The 15,571-nt window shown below is 35.9% G+C and overlaps 1 long non-coding RNA gene across 1 annotated transcript in view; it reads left to right on the top strand.

The window, feature by feature from the left end:
* Positions 1-14,841, top strand: part of LOC107976512 (uncharacterized) — a 152,710-nt gene extending 137,869 nt beyond the window's left edge. The window contains exon 6 of the long non-coding RNA XR_010159381.1: positions 14,760-14,841. This is a non-coding gene — a long non-coding RNA (uncharacterized LOC107976512). The remainder of the gene's footprint in view (positions 1-14,759) is intronic.
* Positions 14,842-15,571: the final 730 nt, after the last annotated feature.

Here is a 15,571-nt window from a genome sequence, read left to right as displayed (position 1 = left end):
GAGTTATTATCATTACATTTTAATCACAAAGGAATCTCATCAAAATATGGCTTTTTCTTTTTTGATTGAGAAGAAAAATGATTTTCACATTTCCATCATTTTTTTCTAGATCTTCTAATAATATGATGAGCAAATTATTTATGAAATAGTGTCTTCCCTTGCCTAAAACAAAACAAACGAGTATGCAAGTGTATATAAATGAATAAATAATTTCTGGCAAAATAATTCAAACTTTTCATGGCACCAATAACATAAAATATATAATGATGTTTATTCTCTGAACATGTTTTGTCACTTTCCAGTGGAGCAAAAAGGATAAAACTGGTTTAAGAAGATGCAACTTGTGAAATCTGGTCATGATTGCTCTATCGCCTAAAAAGTCATGTGGGGGTATGCGGTGGCAAGGTAAATCAGCAACAACCTCAAAAGGGCATTTACATACCTCTATCCTCTGCATTTAAGGCATTATTTAATGCAAAATTTTAAAATTAAAAATCTCTAAATTTGGAATTATCCTTACTATATAAGCAAAAAAAAAAAAAAAAAAAAAAAACAAAACAAAAAAAAACCTTCCTGTGATTGTAAGCCTCAGGTTAGACCACAAACCATGTCAAACCTTAATACCTCTCTTTAGAATGTTGACTTTCAGTCACAGCCTTCCTGCCTTGGGTGTGCACTCAGCTACAGTTGACAGGAAGAACACATCGATTGACTATACAAAACATTCAAATTAAATGTACGGCTACGAAAGAAAAGCATAAAAGAGGCAGAGGAATTTTCCTCCTCCCAAGCTCACCATCCCAGGATTTCCCAGTGATAAAAATTAAAGCTAACCAAAGGATCTTTTGGAAGCAAGATTGTTTTGCCATGGATGAGGGATTACTGATTGGCTTTTTAACTTCAGCTTTTCCAAATAGTTTTTCAGTTATTTAATTTACTCTACATGGAGTCTATTGATTATTCAAGTTGGCAGTCAATTTTATAGGGCACCCCGCTGTTTCTTTGCTTAATGTAGTCAATGATTGTAATTGCTTGATCAGTGCAGCCCATGAAATAGGTTTTGTGTCTTTTTTACAATGCATTGATGGCTTTATCTGATGCAGCCTTGGCAGGGGCCGGGTTTTACAGCGCTACCCGGAACTCCCAGAGGTCTCTAGATTAATGGCTATGGCGAGCTGCCGGGGCTGCTGATGCTGCGCTCCAGAATGTATTCACACATCTGGCATGCCACACTTGGCGCTGGCGCCAGCTTTGTGTTGTGCAGCTACAGAATCTCTCACCAGTGCCTAGTTAACTGTTTTCACTAAGGGAATGAGATAAAAAGCCATCCAGAGAGCTGTTGGCACCCACTCTCTGTCACTGTAGTCACACATTAAAAATTTTTTTCAGTCTTTTTTTTTTTTAAGAGGCAAATGATGTATGGAAACAACAAATTACGTGGAATGTTTATGTTTTGAACTCTGTTTGGATTCTGAAAAGCATCCCATGGGTGTTCAAATTTCCTGTAAACCAACAAGCAGCCCCTCCTTCCTTTAACCACCGCCTTCCCTTGGATGAGAGCATGATAGTATGAAACGCATCCAAGTTTTCCGTATGAGCTGACAGGGGCTTTGGATTTCGAGAGAAAGGTGGATAGTAGAATCACAAATGTGAAAAAGCAGCCTGAACCACCCTCCACAGCTCATTACAATAAAAGGTAATTCTCCTGTCCTTCAGTGAATCGGGTTAAATTGCTCAGGCATCATTTGCCTATGCCTGCATATCAGTGTTTCATATTTGCTACAACTTGAATTACATTATTAGACATGTAAAATGTAGTTTTAATAAGTGGACCAAGAAAAAGTAATGAAATCTGCAATGGAGTTTCATAAATCCATGGACAATATAATTATATAGTACACATACACTATTTACAATGCCCAGGATGACATCTACCAAAAAAAGTAAAAATGTGATAGATTTTTAGACCAGCTGGGCTCTGAGTTGATTTTCTCAACAGAGTTTGACATCGGAACTGGACAGGTACAGTTTCTTTATTAATACTTTTCTCTATGAGTAATAAACTATAAATGAATAATGCATCTCTGAAAAGGAAAAGTCTACTGAGAAGACAGAAAATAATACTTTAAATTCGTAGGTCTGCATGGAACTGAAATTTCATTAGGGAAAGCAACTATATAAGAATAGCATATATGTGTGTGCAATACTAATAACCTGCTGGACTATGCGCAAGAAAAAAATATTAAAATTTTCTGAAAATAACCATTCTCGTTTTTAGATTTTACAGTCATTGCGTGATGTCATTGCTAGGATCATTTCACTGTGAATTTAGATTTTAATGCATTTACAATAGAAGGCTCTCCAGCAAACTCCCCCTCTCACCTTTCCTTTCTTGGCCTTCAGACACATTCTAAATATAACTCATCCATTTTGTGCATAGCCATATATATTACACAACTTTCTTTCCTTATACAGAATGTTATTATTTAATAAGTAGAACAGAAAGAAGCCAAGTCAGCAATTTATCCCAGTTTACTGCCAGCCAAGCTTTTGAAATATGAAGAAATGCCTTTTTCTCAAGGACTGGGTAAAGCATCTTTCTGTTCCTCTACTCCTAATTTCATTTTACTTTGAAATGTCATAAAAATGACAGTCATTTTGAAATAGATGTCTGAGTCACGTTATCATTGCTGTGTGCATCAAGATGGTCTTGTCTGCATGACTGAAAGCCTGGATCCATCCTCCTGCACCCCACAACACACACACACACACACACACACATATACAATGGGTGGCACAGCAAAGAATGACATGAGAGCTAAACAAAATACTCAAAGGAGCTGAAGGACTCACTAATATGACAGCTGATGAAAAGCCTTGCTTCAAACTGATTTAAGATAATTTGTGATATGGGATGAGTGTTTGGAGAAGGTCTGGGAAGATTTTCACTGTTCAGGTTAGGATGATCACACCCACCCTCTCCCCCAGCTCCCTCACAGTGACAAAAGCTTGGCAAGTCAGTTTCTGAGGGAGACCGTGTGCAGTTAGTTGATCCTGTGGTGGGATTAGCTTGATTCTGGGTCTCCATTCATTCGTTTCTCGGTTTGCCGAGCACTTATTTGGGAGGCTGGGTCCCTTTTTCCACACCTCTCACCCATCTGTTATTGATTATAAAGTTCCAGAGGGCAGTGCCTTTGCCATTTTCGCTTGCCTTTTATTTTTCCTTTTGGTAGCAAGGTGTTATGCAGATGTGGACACGTAATAAATACTACAGTGCTGAGCTTTGTTGCCCCTACATAAAAGGAGACATGACCAGAGGAAAATAAGTGCAAGTGGGTTTAATCACACACTGAAAAGATGGAGAAAGTGTGTGGACAACACAGACTTTTACAAGGATGACAGGGTTCTCTCTTTGGTTATCTTCCTCCCAGAGTACAACGTTGTGAGAAGGAAATCAGGGACAGGAGTAGCTTTGTCCAACAGAAGTAGATTTGAAACCCTACCCTTGTCCTTAGTGCTGTGTGATCTTGAGCAAATTATTTATTATCTCTGAACTTCACTTTCCTTTGAGGAGAAGTACAGAGACTAAAACAAATTGCCCATTGTCACTGCGAGGATTAAACAGGGCGTCATGAAGCAGCACCTGGCTCAGTGTCTGCCACATAGACGGTATTGCATAAATGTTGTTCCACCCAGCTGTGCTTACAAGAGGACAAGGTTCACTTTCTTGCTCTTTCTTTCCTCCTGAATACCTGTGCTGCTTGTATGATCTATCTTTTTCCCCCTGCCTCTGGCCTTTGTTTTAATCCAACTTTGCTTTTCATGCCTAATCATACCAATTGCTTCCTGAAGACACAAACTAAAATATGGTTTAGAACAATAAAATGAACACAATGTGCAATAGCTAAAGATCATCAGGTTTGGGGGAATATTACTGGTTCTCCTACACTGCATATATTTCAGAAAAGATCAAAACTTAATTGATACCATTTGTTGCTTGAATTCCTTTACTTGGAAACTTCCCTGGGCTACCAGGCAGCAGAATGAGCCAGGAGTTGAGAAGCTAGGACCTAGTGAAAGCAGGCTATCCTGGCCAAGGTACTTTAGCCTGAAGTGAAAGAAGTGAATTTTAACTAAGGTTTACAAATGTAGCCAAAGATTTAAAGCCAGGGTAACCAAAAGCAAAGTCTAAGATGTGAGCGATGGATGCGAATTTTCTGGTTTACATGGTAACAGGAAAGAAATGGGAACATATCTGGAAAAGCAACAAAAGTCTTATATGATTGTCATGAACACAACTGGCCTGGCCCCTCAGCTTCCTGTTGGTATGGGGGTATGTCAGGTTATCTTAAAGAAAATGGGTTGAGGCAAAGAATCCTGAATATTGAATTCTGAGCCAGATGGCATGTGACTCTCTGCCTAGGTAGCAGACAGCTCTGTGGCTCTCCTGATTGGTTAGATCCTAGTTTACTTGGCAGGTTAAAGAAAGAAGTCCTTGGAGATAGCAGTCACACCTGACCCTTCTCATACCTCTCAACAATTCAAGGGCTTAGGGTTGATACCATGATAGAGAAGTTGTCTAAGAAATGAAGTCTTCTACCTTGGTACATGCTGCATATTTTCAAACCTACTGCCAATAACAGCAGTTTTCCAAGAAAGTTTATAGCTCTCAGTATTTCTCAGAGGGGATATATCTGTCTACAGAGAAGGTGGGGGGAAATGGGAAGAATGTTCTCTAATATCCCTTTAAAGGTTAAACTCTTCAGATACTCTAACATCAATGTTTGTGTTATTCTCGTACATAGAGATACCCACCCATTCTCCTAGGTTTTTCTGTAACCACTGGTGTATATCATAACATAAATGCTAAAATGGAAATGTATAATAGTAAACTGAAGTTTTATTCATTTTCTATGAATCACAATGTTTGTGGTGTTTCCAGCATTGAGTTAGGGGCATTCAGGGTGCTTCGGGAAAGGAGAGACACCCACAGTGATACAAAGGGCAGGGTGGGACAGGAGGCCCAAGCTGTGGCTACAATAGCTCTGATCCTAACCAGATGTCATTCTGGAAGTGGGGAGGGGGGTACAGTTTGAGAGATAAACAACTCTAATGGAGGATAAAATTTAATTTGACTAAAAATATACTAGAAGTGGGTGTGATTTTAACTGCTTACTTTGCCATCATCTCACATCTAACATCAAACATTCCTCCTGCTTTCCGCCCATCTCCACCACAATGAACAAGAATAAGGGCCTAAGAACAGGAAGAGGCAGGCTTAAGAGTGAGAAGATTACTTTTCCCACAATTATGAGTCATAGTGAATATATTTCACATCTACTATGAGGACTGTTTAGTGAGAAATCTACAAAAGGCATGACCCTTTCTCTTCCACTTTAATTTTGGCCGTAGTAAGATACTCTGGCTCATATTCCAACAGAAAGAAAAAAAAAGTGTGGGGGGTTGTCTAAACCAGCACTTATTGATCACTTAGCATGTATAGGTATTAAGTAGTGTACATGCTTTTACATAAATATAAGTGTGCACATTTGTGTGTGTGTATTCTCTGACATTAAGTTTCATTTAAGCCTATTTACTTAAAGTGAGATAAATATTATTATATTCACTTTGTAAATGGGGAACTGAAACTCAGAGAGAGTCTAAGTAACTTCCGTGAGGTTACACAGATAGTAAGAGGTATATGCATGGTTCACACCCAGTGTGACTTAATCTGAAACCATGCCTTTTACCCTCCTTCTTGTTGCTTTATACTATGAGTAAGTGGTGTACTTTACACTACGAATAAGCAGAATTCAAAATTGGCTTCTTGAGCTCTAGATCCTTGGAAGACCCATTTGTGGGTCTGATTCCTGAATGTGGTACATATGTTTGTTATAGAACACTGTGTCCTGCTTGCTTAGTCTTGGACATGTTGGTTGTGGACCCATCCTGGAAGGGTGAACCTCAGCTGCTAGGTTCTGTGTTCTCCTATCTACATATTCATGTGCAACTCCTATGTGGGCATGAAGAGGGTCCAGTTTGGATGTTCTAGACTTTGAATATTCCAGGAAAAAAAATCCCATTTATAAAAAAGCTTTAAAAATATAGACAGTTGTTTATAGAAGAACTGTAAGTGATTTTTACAGCTAGTATTCAGAGAAAAGCTTAATTCAAATGCTACATCTGCATTTTGTTTTAGTTTAAAAGCTTTATTATCTGTGTAAAGGATATACTGATATTAAGTACACATATTCAATGTGAATTAAAGATTTGAAACTCTTTCCCCAATTATTGTCCTTGGTTCCCACAAAATTTCTTCTCCCCTCAAATCTAAGACTTCAAACTTAAAAAAAATAGGATGATGTGTTTTTTATTTAGGTTGAATGCCTTGAAGATTGAATGCTTCAGTCTTCTGCAACCTGTGGGCAGACAGAGCCACACTGTCTTCCTCTTGGCAATGAGGATATTTGCTTACGTTTTGGTTTGCTAAAACACCATGCCCTTCAGTTACTTACCCAAGTGATATATTCACCTCAGTGATGGAAAAGTAACCTGACTCAAACCCAAAAATAATCTTCACAAAAAGGGGCTATTTAAAAACGTTCCATATGATATTCCTAACCAATAGTTTCATAGACCAGTGAATTTTAAAACAATAAAATAGATACAATAAAATAAAAAACAAAATCATAGAATTTTCAAAGAAATATCTGTGATTGTGAGAAATTTGTTCAATATCTCCGAACATAAAAAGAAAACATTTTATTGATCTGCACTTGCATCCTTTAGGTAACTATTAATATGTTAACTATACATTTAATTTGTTATATTTTATCAATGCTTAAAACTATACTTATATGCTTAAATCTACTTACTGATGAGAAGCTCTTTGAAAAAGTCGGCCTCCACAGAAAAGTTTTTGTTTTATTTTCTATCTTATTATCTCTTTAAAAATAAAATTATATATTCATTTTATTTACATAAAGTATTCTTTTGGTTTACCAACTAATTGTTTTCATTCATGGTAAGCAAAATCTTTTATTGCAAAGAGTATTTTTAAACTTTTTTCTCATAGATTGGGCTGAATGAGAAGTCACTAATTGGGTAACTCTGTGGATATCATATACATTCTAGAGGTAAAACCCATGTTGTCAGTGAACCGTGGGGGTGCTGGCTAGACTTCAACTTTGTCATTAGGGAAACTGCTCATACATGGACTGTTCCTGAGAACTCTAGTTCTGTTAAATGTGCTTCCCTAACATTTTTTGTGCTCCTAATTTGAAACTTTTCAATCAGTTTTAATCTCCACATCCCTCTGCTCGTCCAGATTCTCGCTGTGCCTTGCAGAGGAAGTGCCAGCATTCCATGAGAACAACGGTCTCTGTGGAATTTTTGGCTTGACCAGAAGCAGGAAGAGTAGGAAATGTTATTTTAAAAAGTCCCGTTTTTCACACTGCTGATGTCTGGAGAGTCGAGATAAGCTTTGAGCCTACTTCCAAATCTCTGGGTGCTCCTCCAAGCGTGCTGGAAATGGGGGTGTGAAACATAGCTTGCTGAGGTGGGATTGGACAGGGATCAAGACGCAACAGAATTGGCAGTAGGTCTTTTCTCCGTTTAGTTTCCAGGATGCTGGAGGTGAAGCTGGAGTTTTCCCATCCTTAATGCCTTATCTAGAAGACAGCTCTGTGAATACTGGTCCAAAATGTTACTTTTCTTTTTTGTAAATATTATACTTTGAGTTGTTGAGTTTTGGTGAGCCAGAGAGCCCAAAAGTAATCTTTATTCTTGAAATATTTATACATAGAAGCATTACTGAAATAAGAATGCATGATTCCTTGGATTGGATTACATAGTTGTGACATAATTACTTTATTTTTAGTTCTTAGTGCTTAATGGAAACATGACATGGAAGTGGGTGCTGGGGCAGAAACTAAGTTGTGGAAGTGACTGAATGGTTAAGAAGCTGTTGACTCCCCCAAGTCTCTGCATCCTTTTTATTCTTCAAACTATCAACTATTTTCTTAACATTACCTGTGGATTTAGAAAAGATGTAAATCATTGCATATTTGAAAGCTGTTAGTGATGAAATACTACAGTGAGCTCTCCAAAGATCTTTTTTTTTAACACACGAGTATTTCCCAATCTAAAACTATATTGTAAATATCTTCAAGCTGCTAAAGATCTAGCCAATATATATATGAGAAAGGAAAATTATTCTTATAAGTTTAGTAAATAAAGGCATCACGTACAATAGTTCTTTTAAATGTAAAAATTACCCTTTATAACAGGTCTCATATATTTACCTATTTTATAACCAATATTCTTTAACCAGAATAGAGAGATGTTAATATTCCAGAAATGCAGTTCTGCAAATAATGCTGGAAATACTCATTTATTCTCTCTGAAAATGCACAGTACTTATAAACTTTTTTTTTCTAGTTATCTAGGAATTCATGAGAAAAGAGAAGACTCAAGACAGGTTTTAGACATTGGACACTATTGCATGGCAACAATTGAGAACAAAAATTCATCTGCCTCAGCTAATATCCAGTGCCTCCTCATAATTGAATTAAGCAAGTGGTGTAATTAAGTGATTCAATGACAGCATTTACTAAGTGGATCCCTCAAAGATGCCCAGTGTAGGGCATTCAGAAGGTTTAAAAGGGAGGACACTTTTTGTTTTAACATGGACAATGACTCCTTATGAAATTGAATATTGTTTTAAACTTTCTCTTCATCTTTCTACTCTTTAATCAAAAGGATACATTTATTTAGTCTATACTTAATATGTCCTGTCTCTGAGTTTTTACTTGGTCATTTGTAATTCTCTCTTCTACATTTTTTCTGAAATCTCCAGTTATATTATGATAGATATCTTTAATATAGACTATCTAAATAAGTATAGATAGATATATAACAGCAACTAATGATGTTGCATCTTAATCAGAAAACTATAAACAACCATAAGGTCACTATTCCCATGAATTTGTTACTATGGCTGGAGAAGATAATCTCTTAAAGCAGTGGCTTAACTTTATCTATGTTTGTCCTCATAATGAAGTCCTTCTGGAATAGTCCATATTAAAGTCACCTTGCCCCTTACTTTAAAAAGAAAAATTTCAGCATTCAAGCAAAACTGAAAACTTGGCATAAGTATTAGACCACAGAATCCTGACTTTCAGAAGCAGGGAAATACTAAAGAGGCAAATGGTTGAGGAGGTTTCATTTCCTGCAAATGGAATCATATTAGTGCAATCAGCCTGGGTTTATTCAATGACTCACATAATATTTTTCTCCTTTAATGAATATTAAATTTACCAATACTCTTTACAAATACTATTTAATAAGGTTTAATAATAAACATGTGATCATGTATAATGTGCAAGCCAAAGAATAATAAGACATAGTCCTTTTCCTTTAAGAGTTGATTTCTTATGGGGAAAATAAGCACACGAGAGGTCCTACTTCTGCATGTGGACATTGGGATAGTGTATTGGGGATGAAATCTCTCCAGTCAACTATATCTAAATAGCTAATGAAAACACCTTGTAATTTGAGACAGAATATAAATACACAAATGTATAAATAATATGACCTTCTAATTTTCAGGGATTTTTATAATCCTTAACATACTTTCACAAGCATATGCCACAAATATATGAAGTGGGAAGAGTGGAGTTTATAGAAAATGGAGAATCAAAAAAGTAATTAACAGAGCTGGGTCTGGAGTCAAGTTTTCCAACTCCCATTATTTTCCTGTTTCCATTTCAACCTGGACTTTTTCATTTGAGAATGACTAGTGTGAAAAGTGATTCTAAATTTTTCGAGGGCAACAGAAATAGTATTATCATAAAAATTGTTTATATTTAAAATAAGAAGGAACAGATTATCCTTGGTTTTATAGCAATACCATGCTATGAAAAACAAACAAGTGTACACCCTTGAGGACTTAAAAATGAGTTATTACATTTATTTGCTTACCTTGGCATCAGTGGCAACATGGCTTAAAGGCAGTGACATGTGGCAGAAAGAAATCAATAACTAGAAATAGATATGCCATGGCTCTAGTTTGAAAGGGTAATCATTTCATTTTTCTTTAGTATTTCATGGACTTTGTCACCTTAAATTAAAAAATAAGAGATCAAACTGGATCTGAAAGTTTAATATTTATTTGAAAATTATTTACTAAAGTAGCTAGCAGCCTTCAGTGTCTCTTGTTTTTAGTCTATTGTGTTCAATTGTGAGTATCATGTACATTCCACAAGAACTAATTTGTGTTATTTAGGTAGAACTGTTGGATTTATTTGCTTGGCCTTGATTAGATTAGGTCTGGCCTTATCAGTTGGGTCATTCTGTTTAACTTCTTATACTTATATTTTATAATATTATAATAAAAGATGAGCACTTCCCATCAGTGCCTGTTCACAATCATTTATCCTTAATGTGTCTGAAAGAAACAGAGAGAAATGAAAGAAGACACTTTCTCATTCATGATTCTTTTAAAAACTGTTCCCTTGTCTTCACCCCTCCCATCCTGATATCGCATGCATGGCTTGTTCTCAGCCTGCTCTGAGACAAGCTAGGGCAGGCCCTGTAATATGATTCAAATTGCAATCTCATGTCTTGCATCCCCCAAACACCTCATCTCCCATGCAACCTGGAACCTTCATTCCAGTCCCCAATTAGACTAATATCTCTGCCCAGCTCCGATTGGGGGTGATGAATCGGCTGGGAGGATGGGGGGAGACAAGGCGATCTTCTCAGCTCCTCTGCATTCCCATAGGCACGCAGCATTTGACAGATTGGGCAGAACTGCCACGAAAGAGTCTGACACAGATGGTGTAATTAGAAAATGCGAAGTGCGAGTGTGAAATTTATCTTTGATCAGCACCTCCTTGCCAGATTGTCATCTATGTTAATATGATGATGGCTTCTTGGAGATGGATAGAAGGAAACAGCAGCCTTGAAGAGGAAACAGAGACTGTTCACTCCATAGAGAAGATATTCTATTTACTTCTGAAATCCAATCAATTTCAACAGGCCAAAATGAAATTGTACTTACTTAATTTATATGAAAAACAAGCCTAACCTGATTCACACACTTTATTAAGCCTATAATCAATATGGTAAAATCTGAGCTTTAGTTGGAAGGGGAGACATGTTAATTTTTTATGGAGTAATAAATAAAAAAATACAATCTATAACTGTAGGAGCTGTTGAAGACAATGTGCATCTCTCTTTATCAAGGCTCTATGAAAAATGCATAGACGAAAATCACTATACTCCATAGCATTAAAACTCTAGACACTGCCAGCAAAGTTTTATTCTTTACTTTCCTCCACTCTTTTTCTTTCAAAATAATACCTAAGATTTTTACTCAGTTCAAAGTACACCAGCCTTATTTTCCTTGATGTGTTAAATTTTGTGCTTTTTCTCTGTATTTCACAACTTTGAAATTTTTAAAAAATTAATAAAACACGTTTTTAGTCAGGATTTGATAAAGTTGCTTTCTTTTTATATTATCTTCCTGAAAAATCCAGACATTTACCATTACAAGGACCAAGTATAGCCATAAACCATTTCTTCTTAAGTTTTATATATCCAATAAGAGTCATCTTTTCTTTGGATGGCTCAAAAGGTTCAGGTTTGCAAGCATCTATGATAGACTACATTTTGCTATGATCTGCTCAAATGTTCACATTGATGGTGCTAATTTTCAGGAAGGTAAATTAGCATAATTAATGACCAGCCAAATTTGGGGGTAATACAGTATGTAATTAACATTAGAGAGTTCTGTTGTACCACCTGCCCCCACATTTCATTGTTGCAGGGATCGAACTGTACAGGAGGAAATTTTCCCCTTTGCTGCACTGAGCAGAAAGCAGCTTTCTTCATCAGAATAAGCCATTAGCTGTAATGGCATGTAGGTGTAATGGAATGTGCTCGAAACATCTGTGCTGAGAGCACGGGAGAAATTGCTGCATGCAGTCGTAGGCCTTTGGGGAGCTTGATTAAGGGTTGCTTCAGAGAACTTGAGATCTGGCTTGGGATGCAAAAACAAAAAAAAAAAAAAAAAAGGAGAAAGAGAGAAGAAAGGAAAATAATGCTAATAGATTTATGGATGTACTGCAGGGAGAGCAAAGGATTTTTAATTTTTTTCTTCCTTTATTGCTCTTATATTGCATCTGTTCTCTGTTGGGCTTTCACTTATTGAAGTGATCTCGAAAAAATGTAGCTCTAAATGCAGTTTAGTGGGAAAGATCATAGCTGTAGAAATAAAATAGGTTGATTTCCCCCACCCCCCATTTTGGTTAGCTAATGGAAAATTCCTCACAACCTGTGAAGAAAAATACTAAGCATTATTTATCTTAAGTGTGATCTTAAAATTAGTCTCAGAAAATAACATGAATATACAGATTTGGGGCTGTAAATACTTTCTTGTTTTTTTTTATTTTTTATTTATTTATTTTTTATCAGTCTCCCCAGAGCAGTTCTTGCAATGTATCAGGTAGCTGGGTTATTCATTTTCAACTGTTTAATTCAGTATTTCCAGCAGTACTTTAAGCTGATTTTGAACTCACTTTTTAGACAAAATTTGCATGAATATATGTATTATAGGTAACATGATTTGAACTTCTGAGGACATCAGAAATTATTTTCTACTCATTTATTTTCTCAGCAAATACCTACTGAGCACATGCTAAGTAAAAAATACTTTTTCCCCGCTGAGTGTTTGGTCACCATTGCTAGGAATGTAATACATTACATTTGGCAGCAAGCATTGCTGATTGTATTACCTTAGCCATCTCCTTATTCCATGCTGACTGCTGAAGCCAAATCGATCATGCAGTGATATACATTGATTGCTAAAACAACTCAATTGAATACATCGATTATGATGAGCTTTGGCCATTTTAGAAGTGTTAAAGAAACAAAATATTTGCTTTACTATAGCCTTCACAGTAAAGATAAGCTAAAAGAGAGTTATATTTAGATAATGGGCTAGGGAAGGGTTAAACATTTGTAAAACTCATGCAACCAAAAGGGAATTAGCATTCTGCATGGGACAGATGTGAATGTATTGCTTAGAAAATTAGAAACAAACCTGAAAATATTGGGTGATTTTATGATTAGGTAAATCTTACACTTTCTAATTATAAATGACAATGAAGCACTCTATTTGCTGGAATCTATCTTCCTTATGAACTAAGAAGCTTGCTGAGCTTGTGCCAAAAACTCCTTGCACTGAAGTTTAAAATATGTAGGAAGGCAAGAATGTAATAAAAATTCAAAAGCTAATAATATTATGGTGGCTGGCATTGTTTACAATGTAGAGCACCTGCTGTTTAAAAAAAAAAAAAAAGAAAGAAGAAAAAGTGAAATCATCAAACTGTTCCTAAATGGAAAATCTGGGCTCTCTGCCAGTTACACAATGTGTTTCAGGTGCACTGTAAATAGGAACAATAAGAGGTACAGACGAAAGAATATGAAATGTTAAATCTCAAATACGTGAGAATATTAATATGATGTTTCTTGAAAGAAAATCTTGGGACTCTTCCAGTGTTCCCCTTTGCAAGGAGGGGGTTTAAAATTTTTACACAGCATATGTAAAGTTCTAAAACTTTTAATTGCCTTTATCTCAAAAAGAATACATATGAATGCAGGACCATTTGCTTCAGCTGCATTGCCCTTAGTTGTTTCAGACAGAAAGGTCCATCTAGACCTGCAAACGTGAATTGCATTGCTTCCAGTGTCTCTGTTACGTACCTGTGTGTGTGAGTGTGTGTGTGTATTTGTGTGTGTGTATGTGAATTGCAGTTTGCAGAATCAAGTCCTGAGAGAAAAAAAAAAAGAAGGAAAAAGTAACTTATATTGCCTATTGTTGAATACTAACTTTCTACATTAAAATTAGCATTATGAGCAACTATAAAATATCAGACACAAAGGGTGATGGGATGTCATATTTCTATCTTCTCACTATGAAGCACTTAATAATGGATTCTTCCAGAATTAGACACCTATTTTTACCAGCTAACAACTCATATGTGCCAAATTTCCCTTTCTAGTTCAAATGTTTTCCTTTCTCAATGAGGCATTTTAAAATCAAGTCATCTTTAAAAAATGCCTATTACATTTTAAAATGCCAATCTTTCACAAATAAAACTGAGACATAATCTTAATGCCTATCTTTTAAAAATAATTTCTAGAGTGACTCAATTGTTTTCCAATGATAAATGGAAACTAACCTTCAAGAACTCAGCATCTTTCAAATATACAGTATTTTTAGAAACTGAAAATAAAATTATTTTAGTCATGTCTTTCAGACACTGAAAATTAAGAACTAAACAGTTGCAAAATATTTGGGGTAAGTTATGTTTGAGTCAGGAAATCAATGGAACTCCTAGGTCCTCTTAAATGTTTTTATCACAATGGTAATGATTAATACAAACAGGTGGGCTCTGCAACGAGACAAAATAGAAGAATTCTTGCCTTTGTATACCTACTCTACGTGGGATAATATTTGTTGCTCTACCATTTACTGAGTCAGCTTGAGAAAGTTAATCTCCCTTAGCTCAGTTTCTTCATCTTTAAAAGTGGCTTAATATAGCACCTAATATGTACAATTTTTATGAGGATTAGATGAGATAATACAGCTAAAGCACTTAGTCTAATGACTGACACATAATAAGATTTAGCTAGGTTAGTTAGGTATTGTTATTGTGATTATTTCTGAAATATTTGTACTTTCTTTATCACAGCTGTCAAGAGGCAAGATAAGGCATTTGCAATTGGCAGTGTTTCAAAGGACTCCAGATTTCTCCAAAGAACCTAGATTTCCCAGGTATGTTTCCTCACATGTCCTTTCATCTGGCATCATCGGTGGTAGAAATTCCATGTCACCCTGGCACTGATTTCCTTTTGACTTTACTATCACACACTCACATTCAGGACTGCATGTAAAGCAATGGGTTATTACGAAAAATATAGGGCCCAACTCTTTCAAGAGTTCCTTGAAGAATATGAATTAGAATTAAGAAGGTGGAGAAGCTAGCAGAATAGGAAATGGACAATATTGGCAAAAGAAATTTGTAAATGCACAGTATAATACGGCAGGAGATTGGAAAGCAGAGAGATCAGATTAGAAGCATTAGAAAGAAGATTAGAAAGTGAGCTTTGCCTCAGACAGACTTGTGTTGTGTTCCTGGTTCTGTCATCTATTACTATCTATGTGTCTTTGGCAAGTAAATCTTCTTCAGCCTCAGTGTCTCATCTGTAAAATAGGGATATTAATACCTACATCATTGTGAGAACAAAATACCAAAATGGCTAGTAAAGTGTCTGACAAATAAAATACATACATAAATATTTGCTGCTTATACCGTAAATTGTCTTTGACCTCACTTCCTTTTTAGATTTATTTTTAGAAATCTACATACGTATACTCTCTATAAAAATCTGTAAGGTGCTTATCATAAAGGAACTTCAACTCTTTAATAAAGAATAATCAGGAAAGTCTATTTCAAAACTAACTTTATGAGTCAAGTTTCAAATATCAGGCCTTCCTCCTGTC

Source organism: Pan troglodytes, chromosome 7 (assembly GCF_028858775.2).
Source record: "Pan troglodytes isolate AG18354 chromosome 7, NHGRI_mPanTro3-v2.0_pri, whole genome shotgun sequence".
Taxonomy (NCBI): domain Eukaryota; kingdom Metazoa; phylum Chordata; class Mammalia; order Primates; family Hominidae; genus Pan; species Pan troglodytes.
This window is presented reverse-complemented; position numbering and strand designations above follow the sequence as displayed.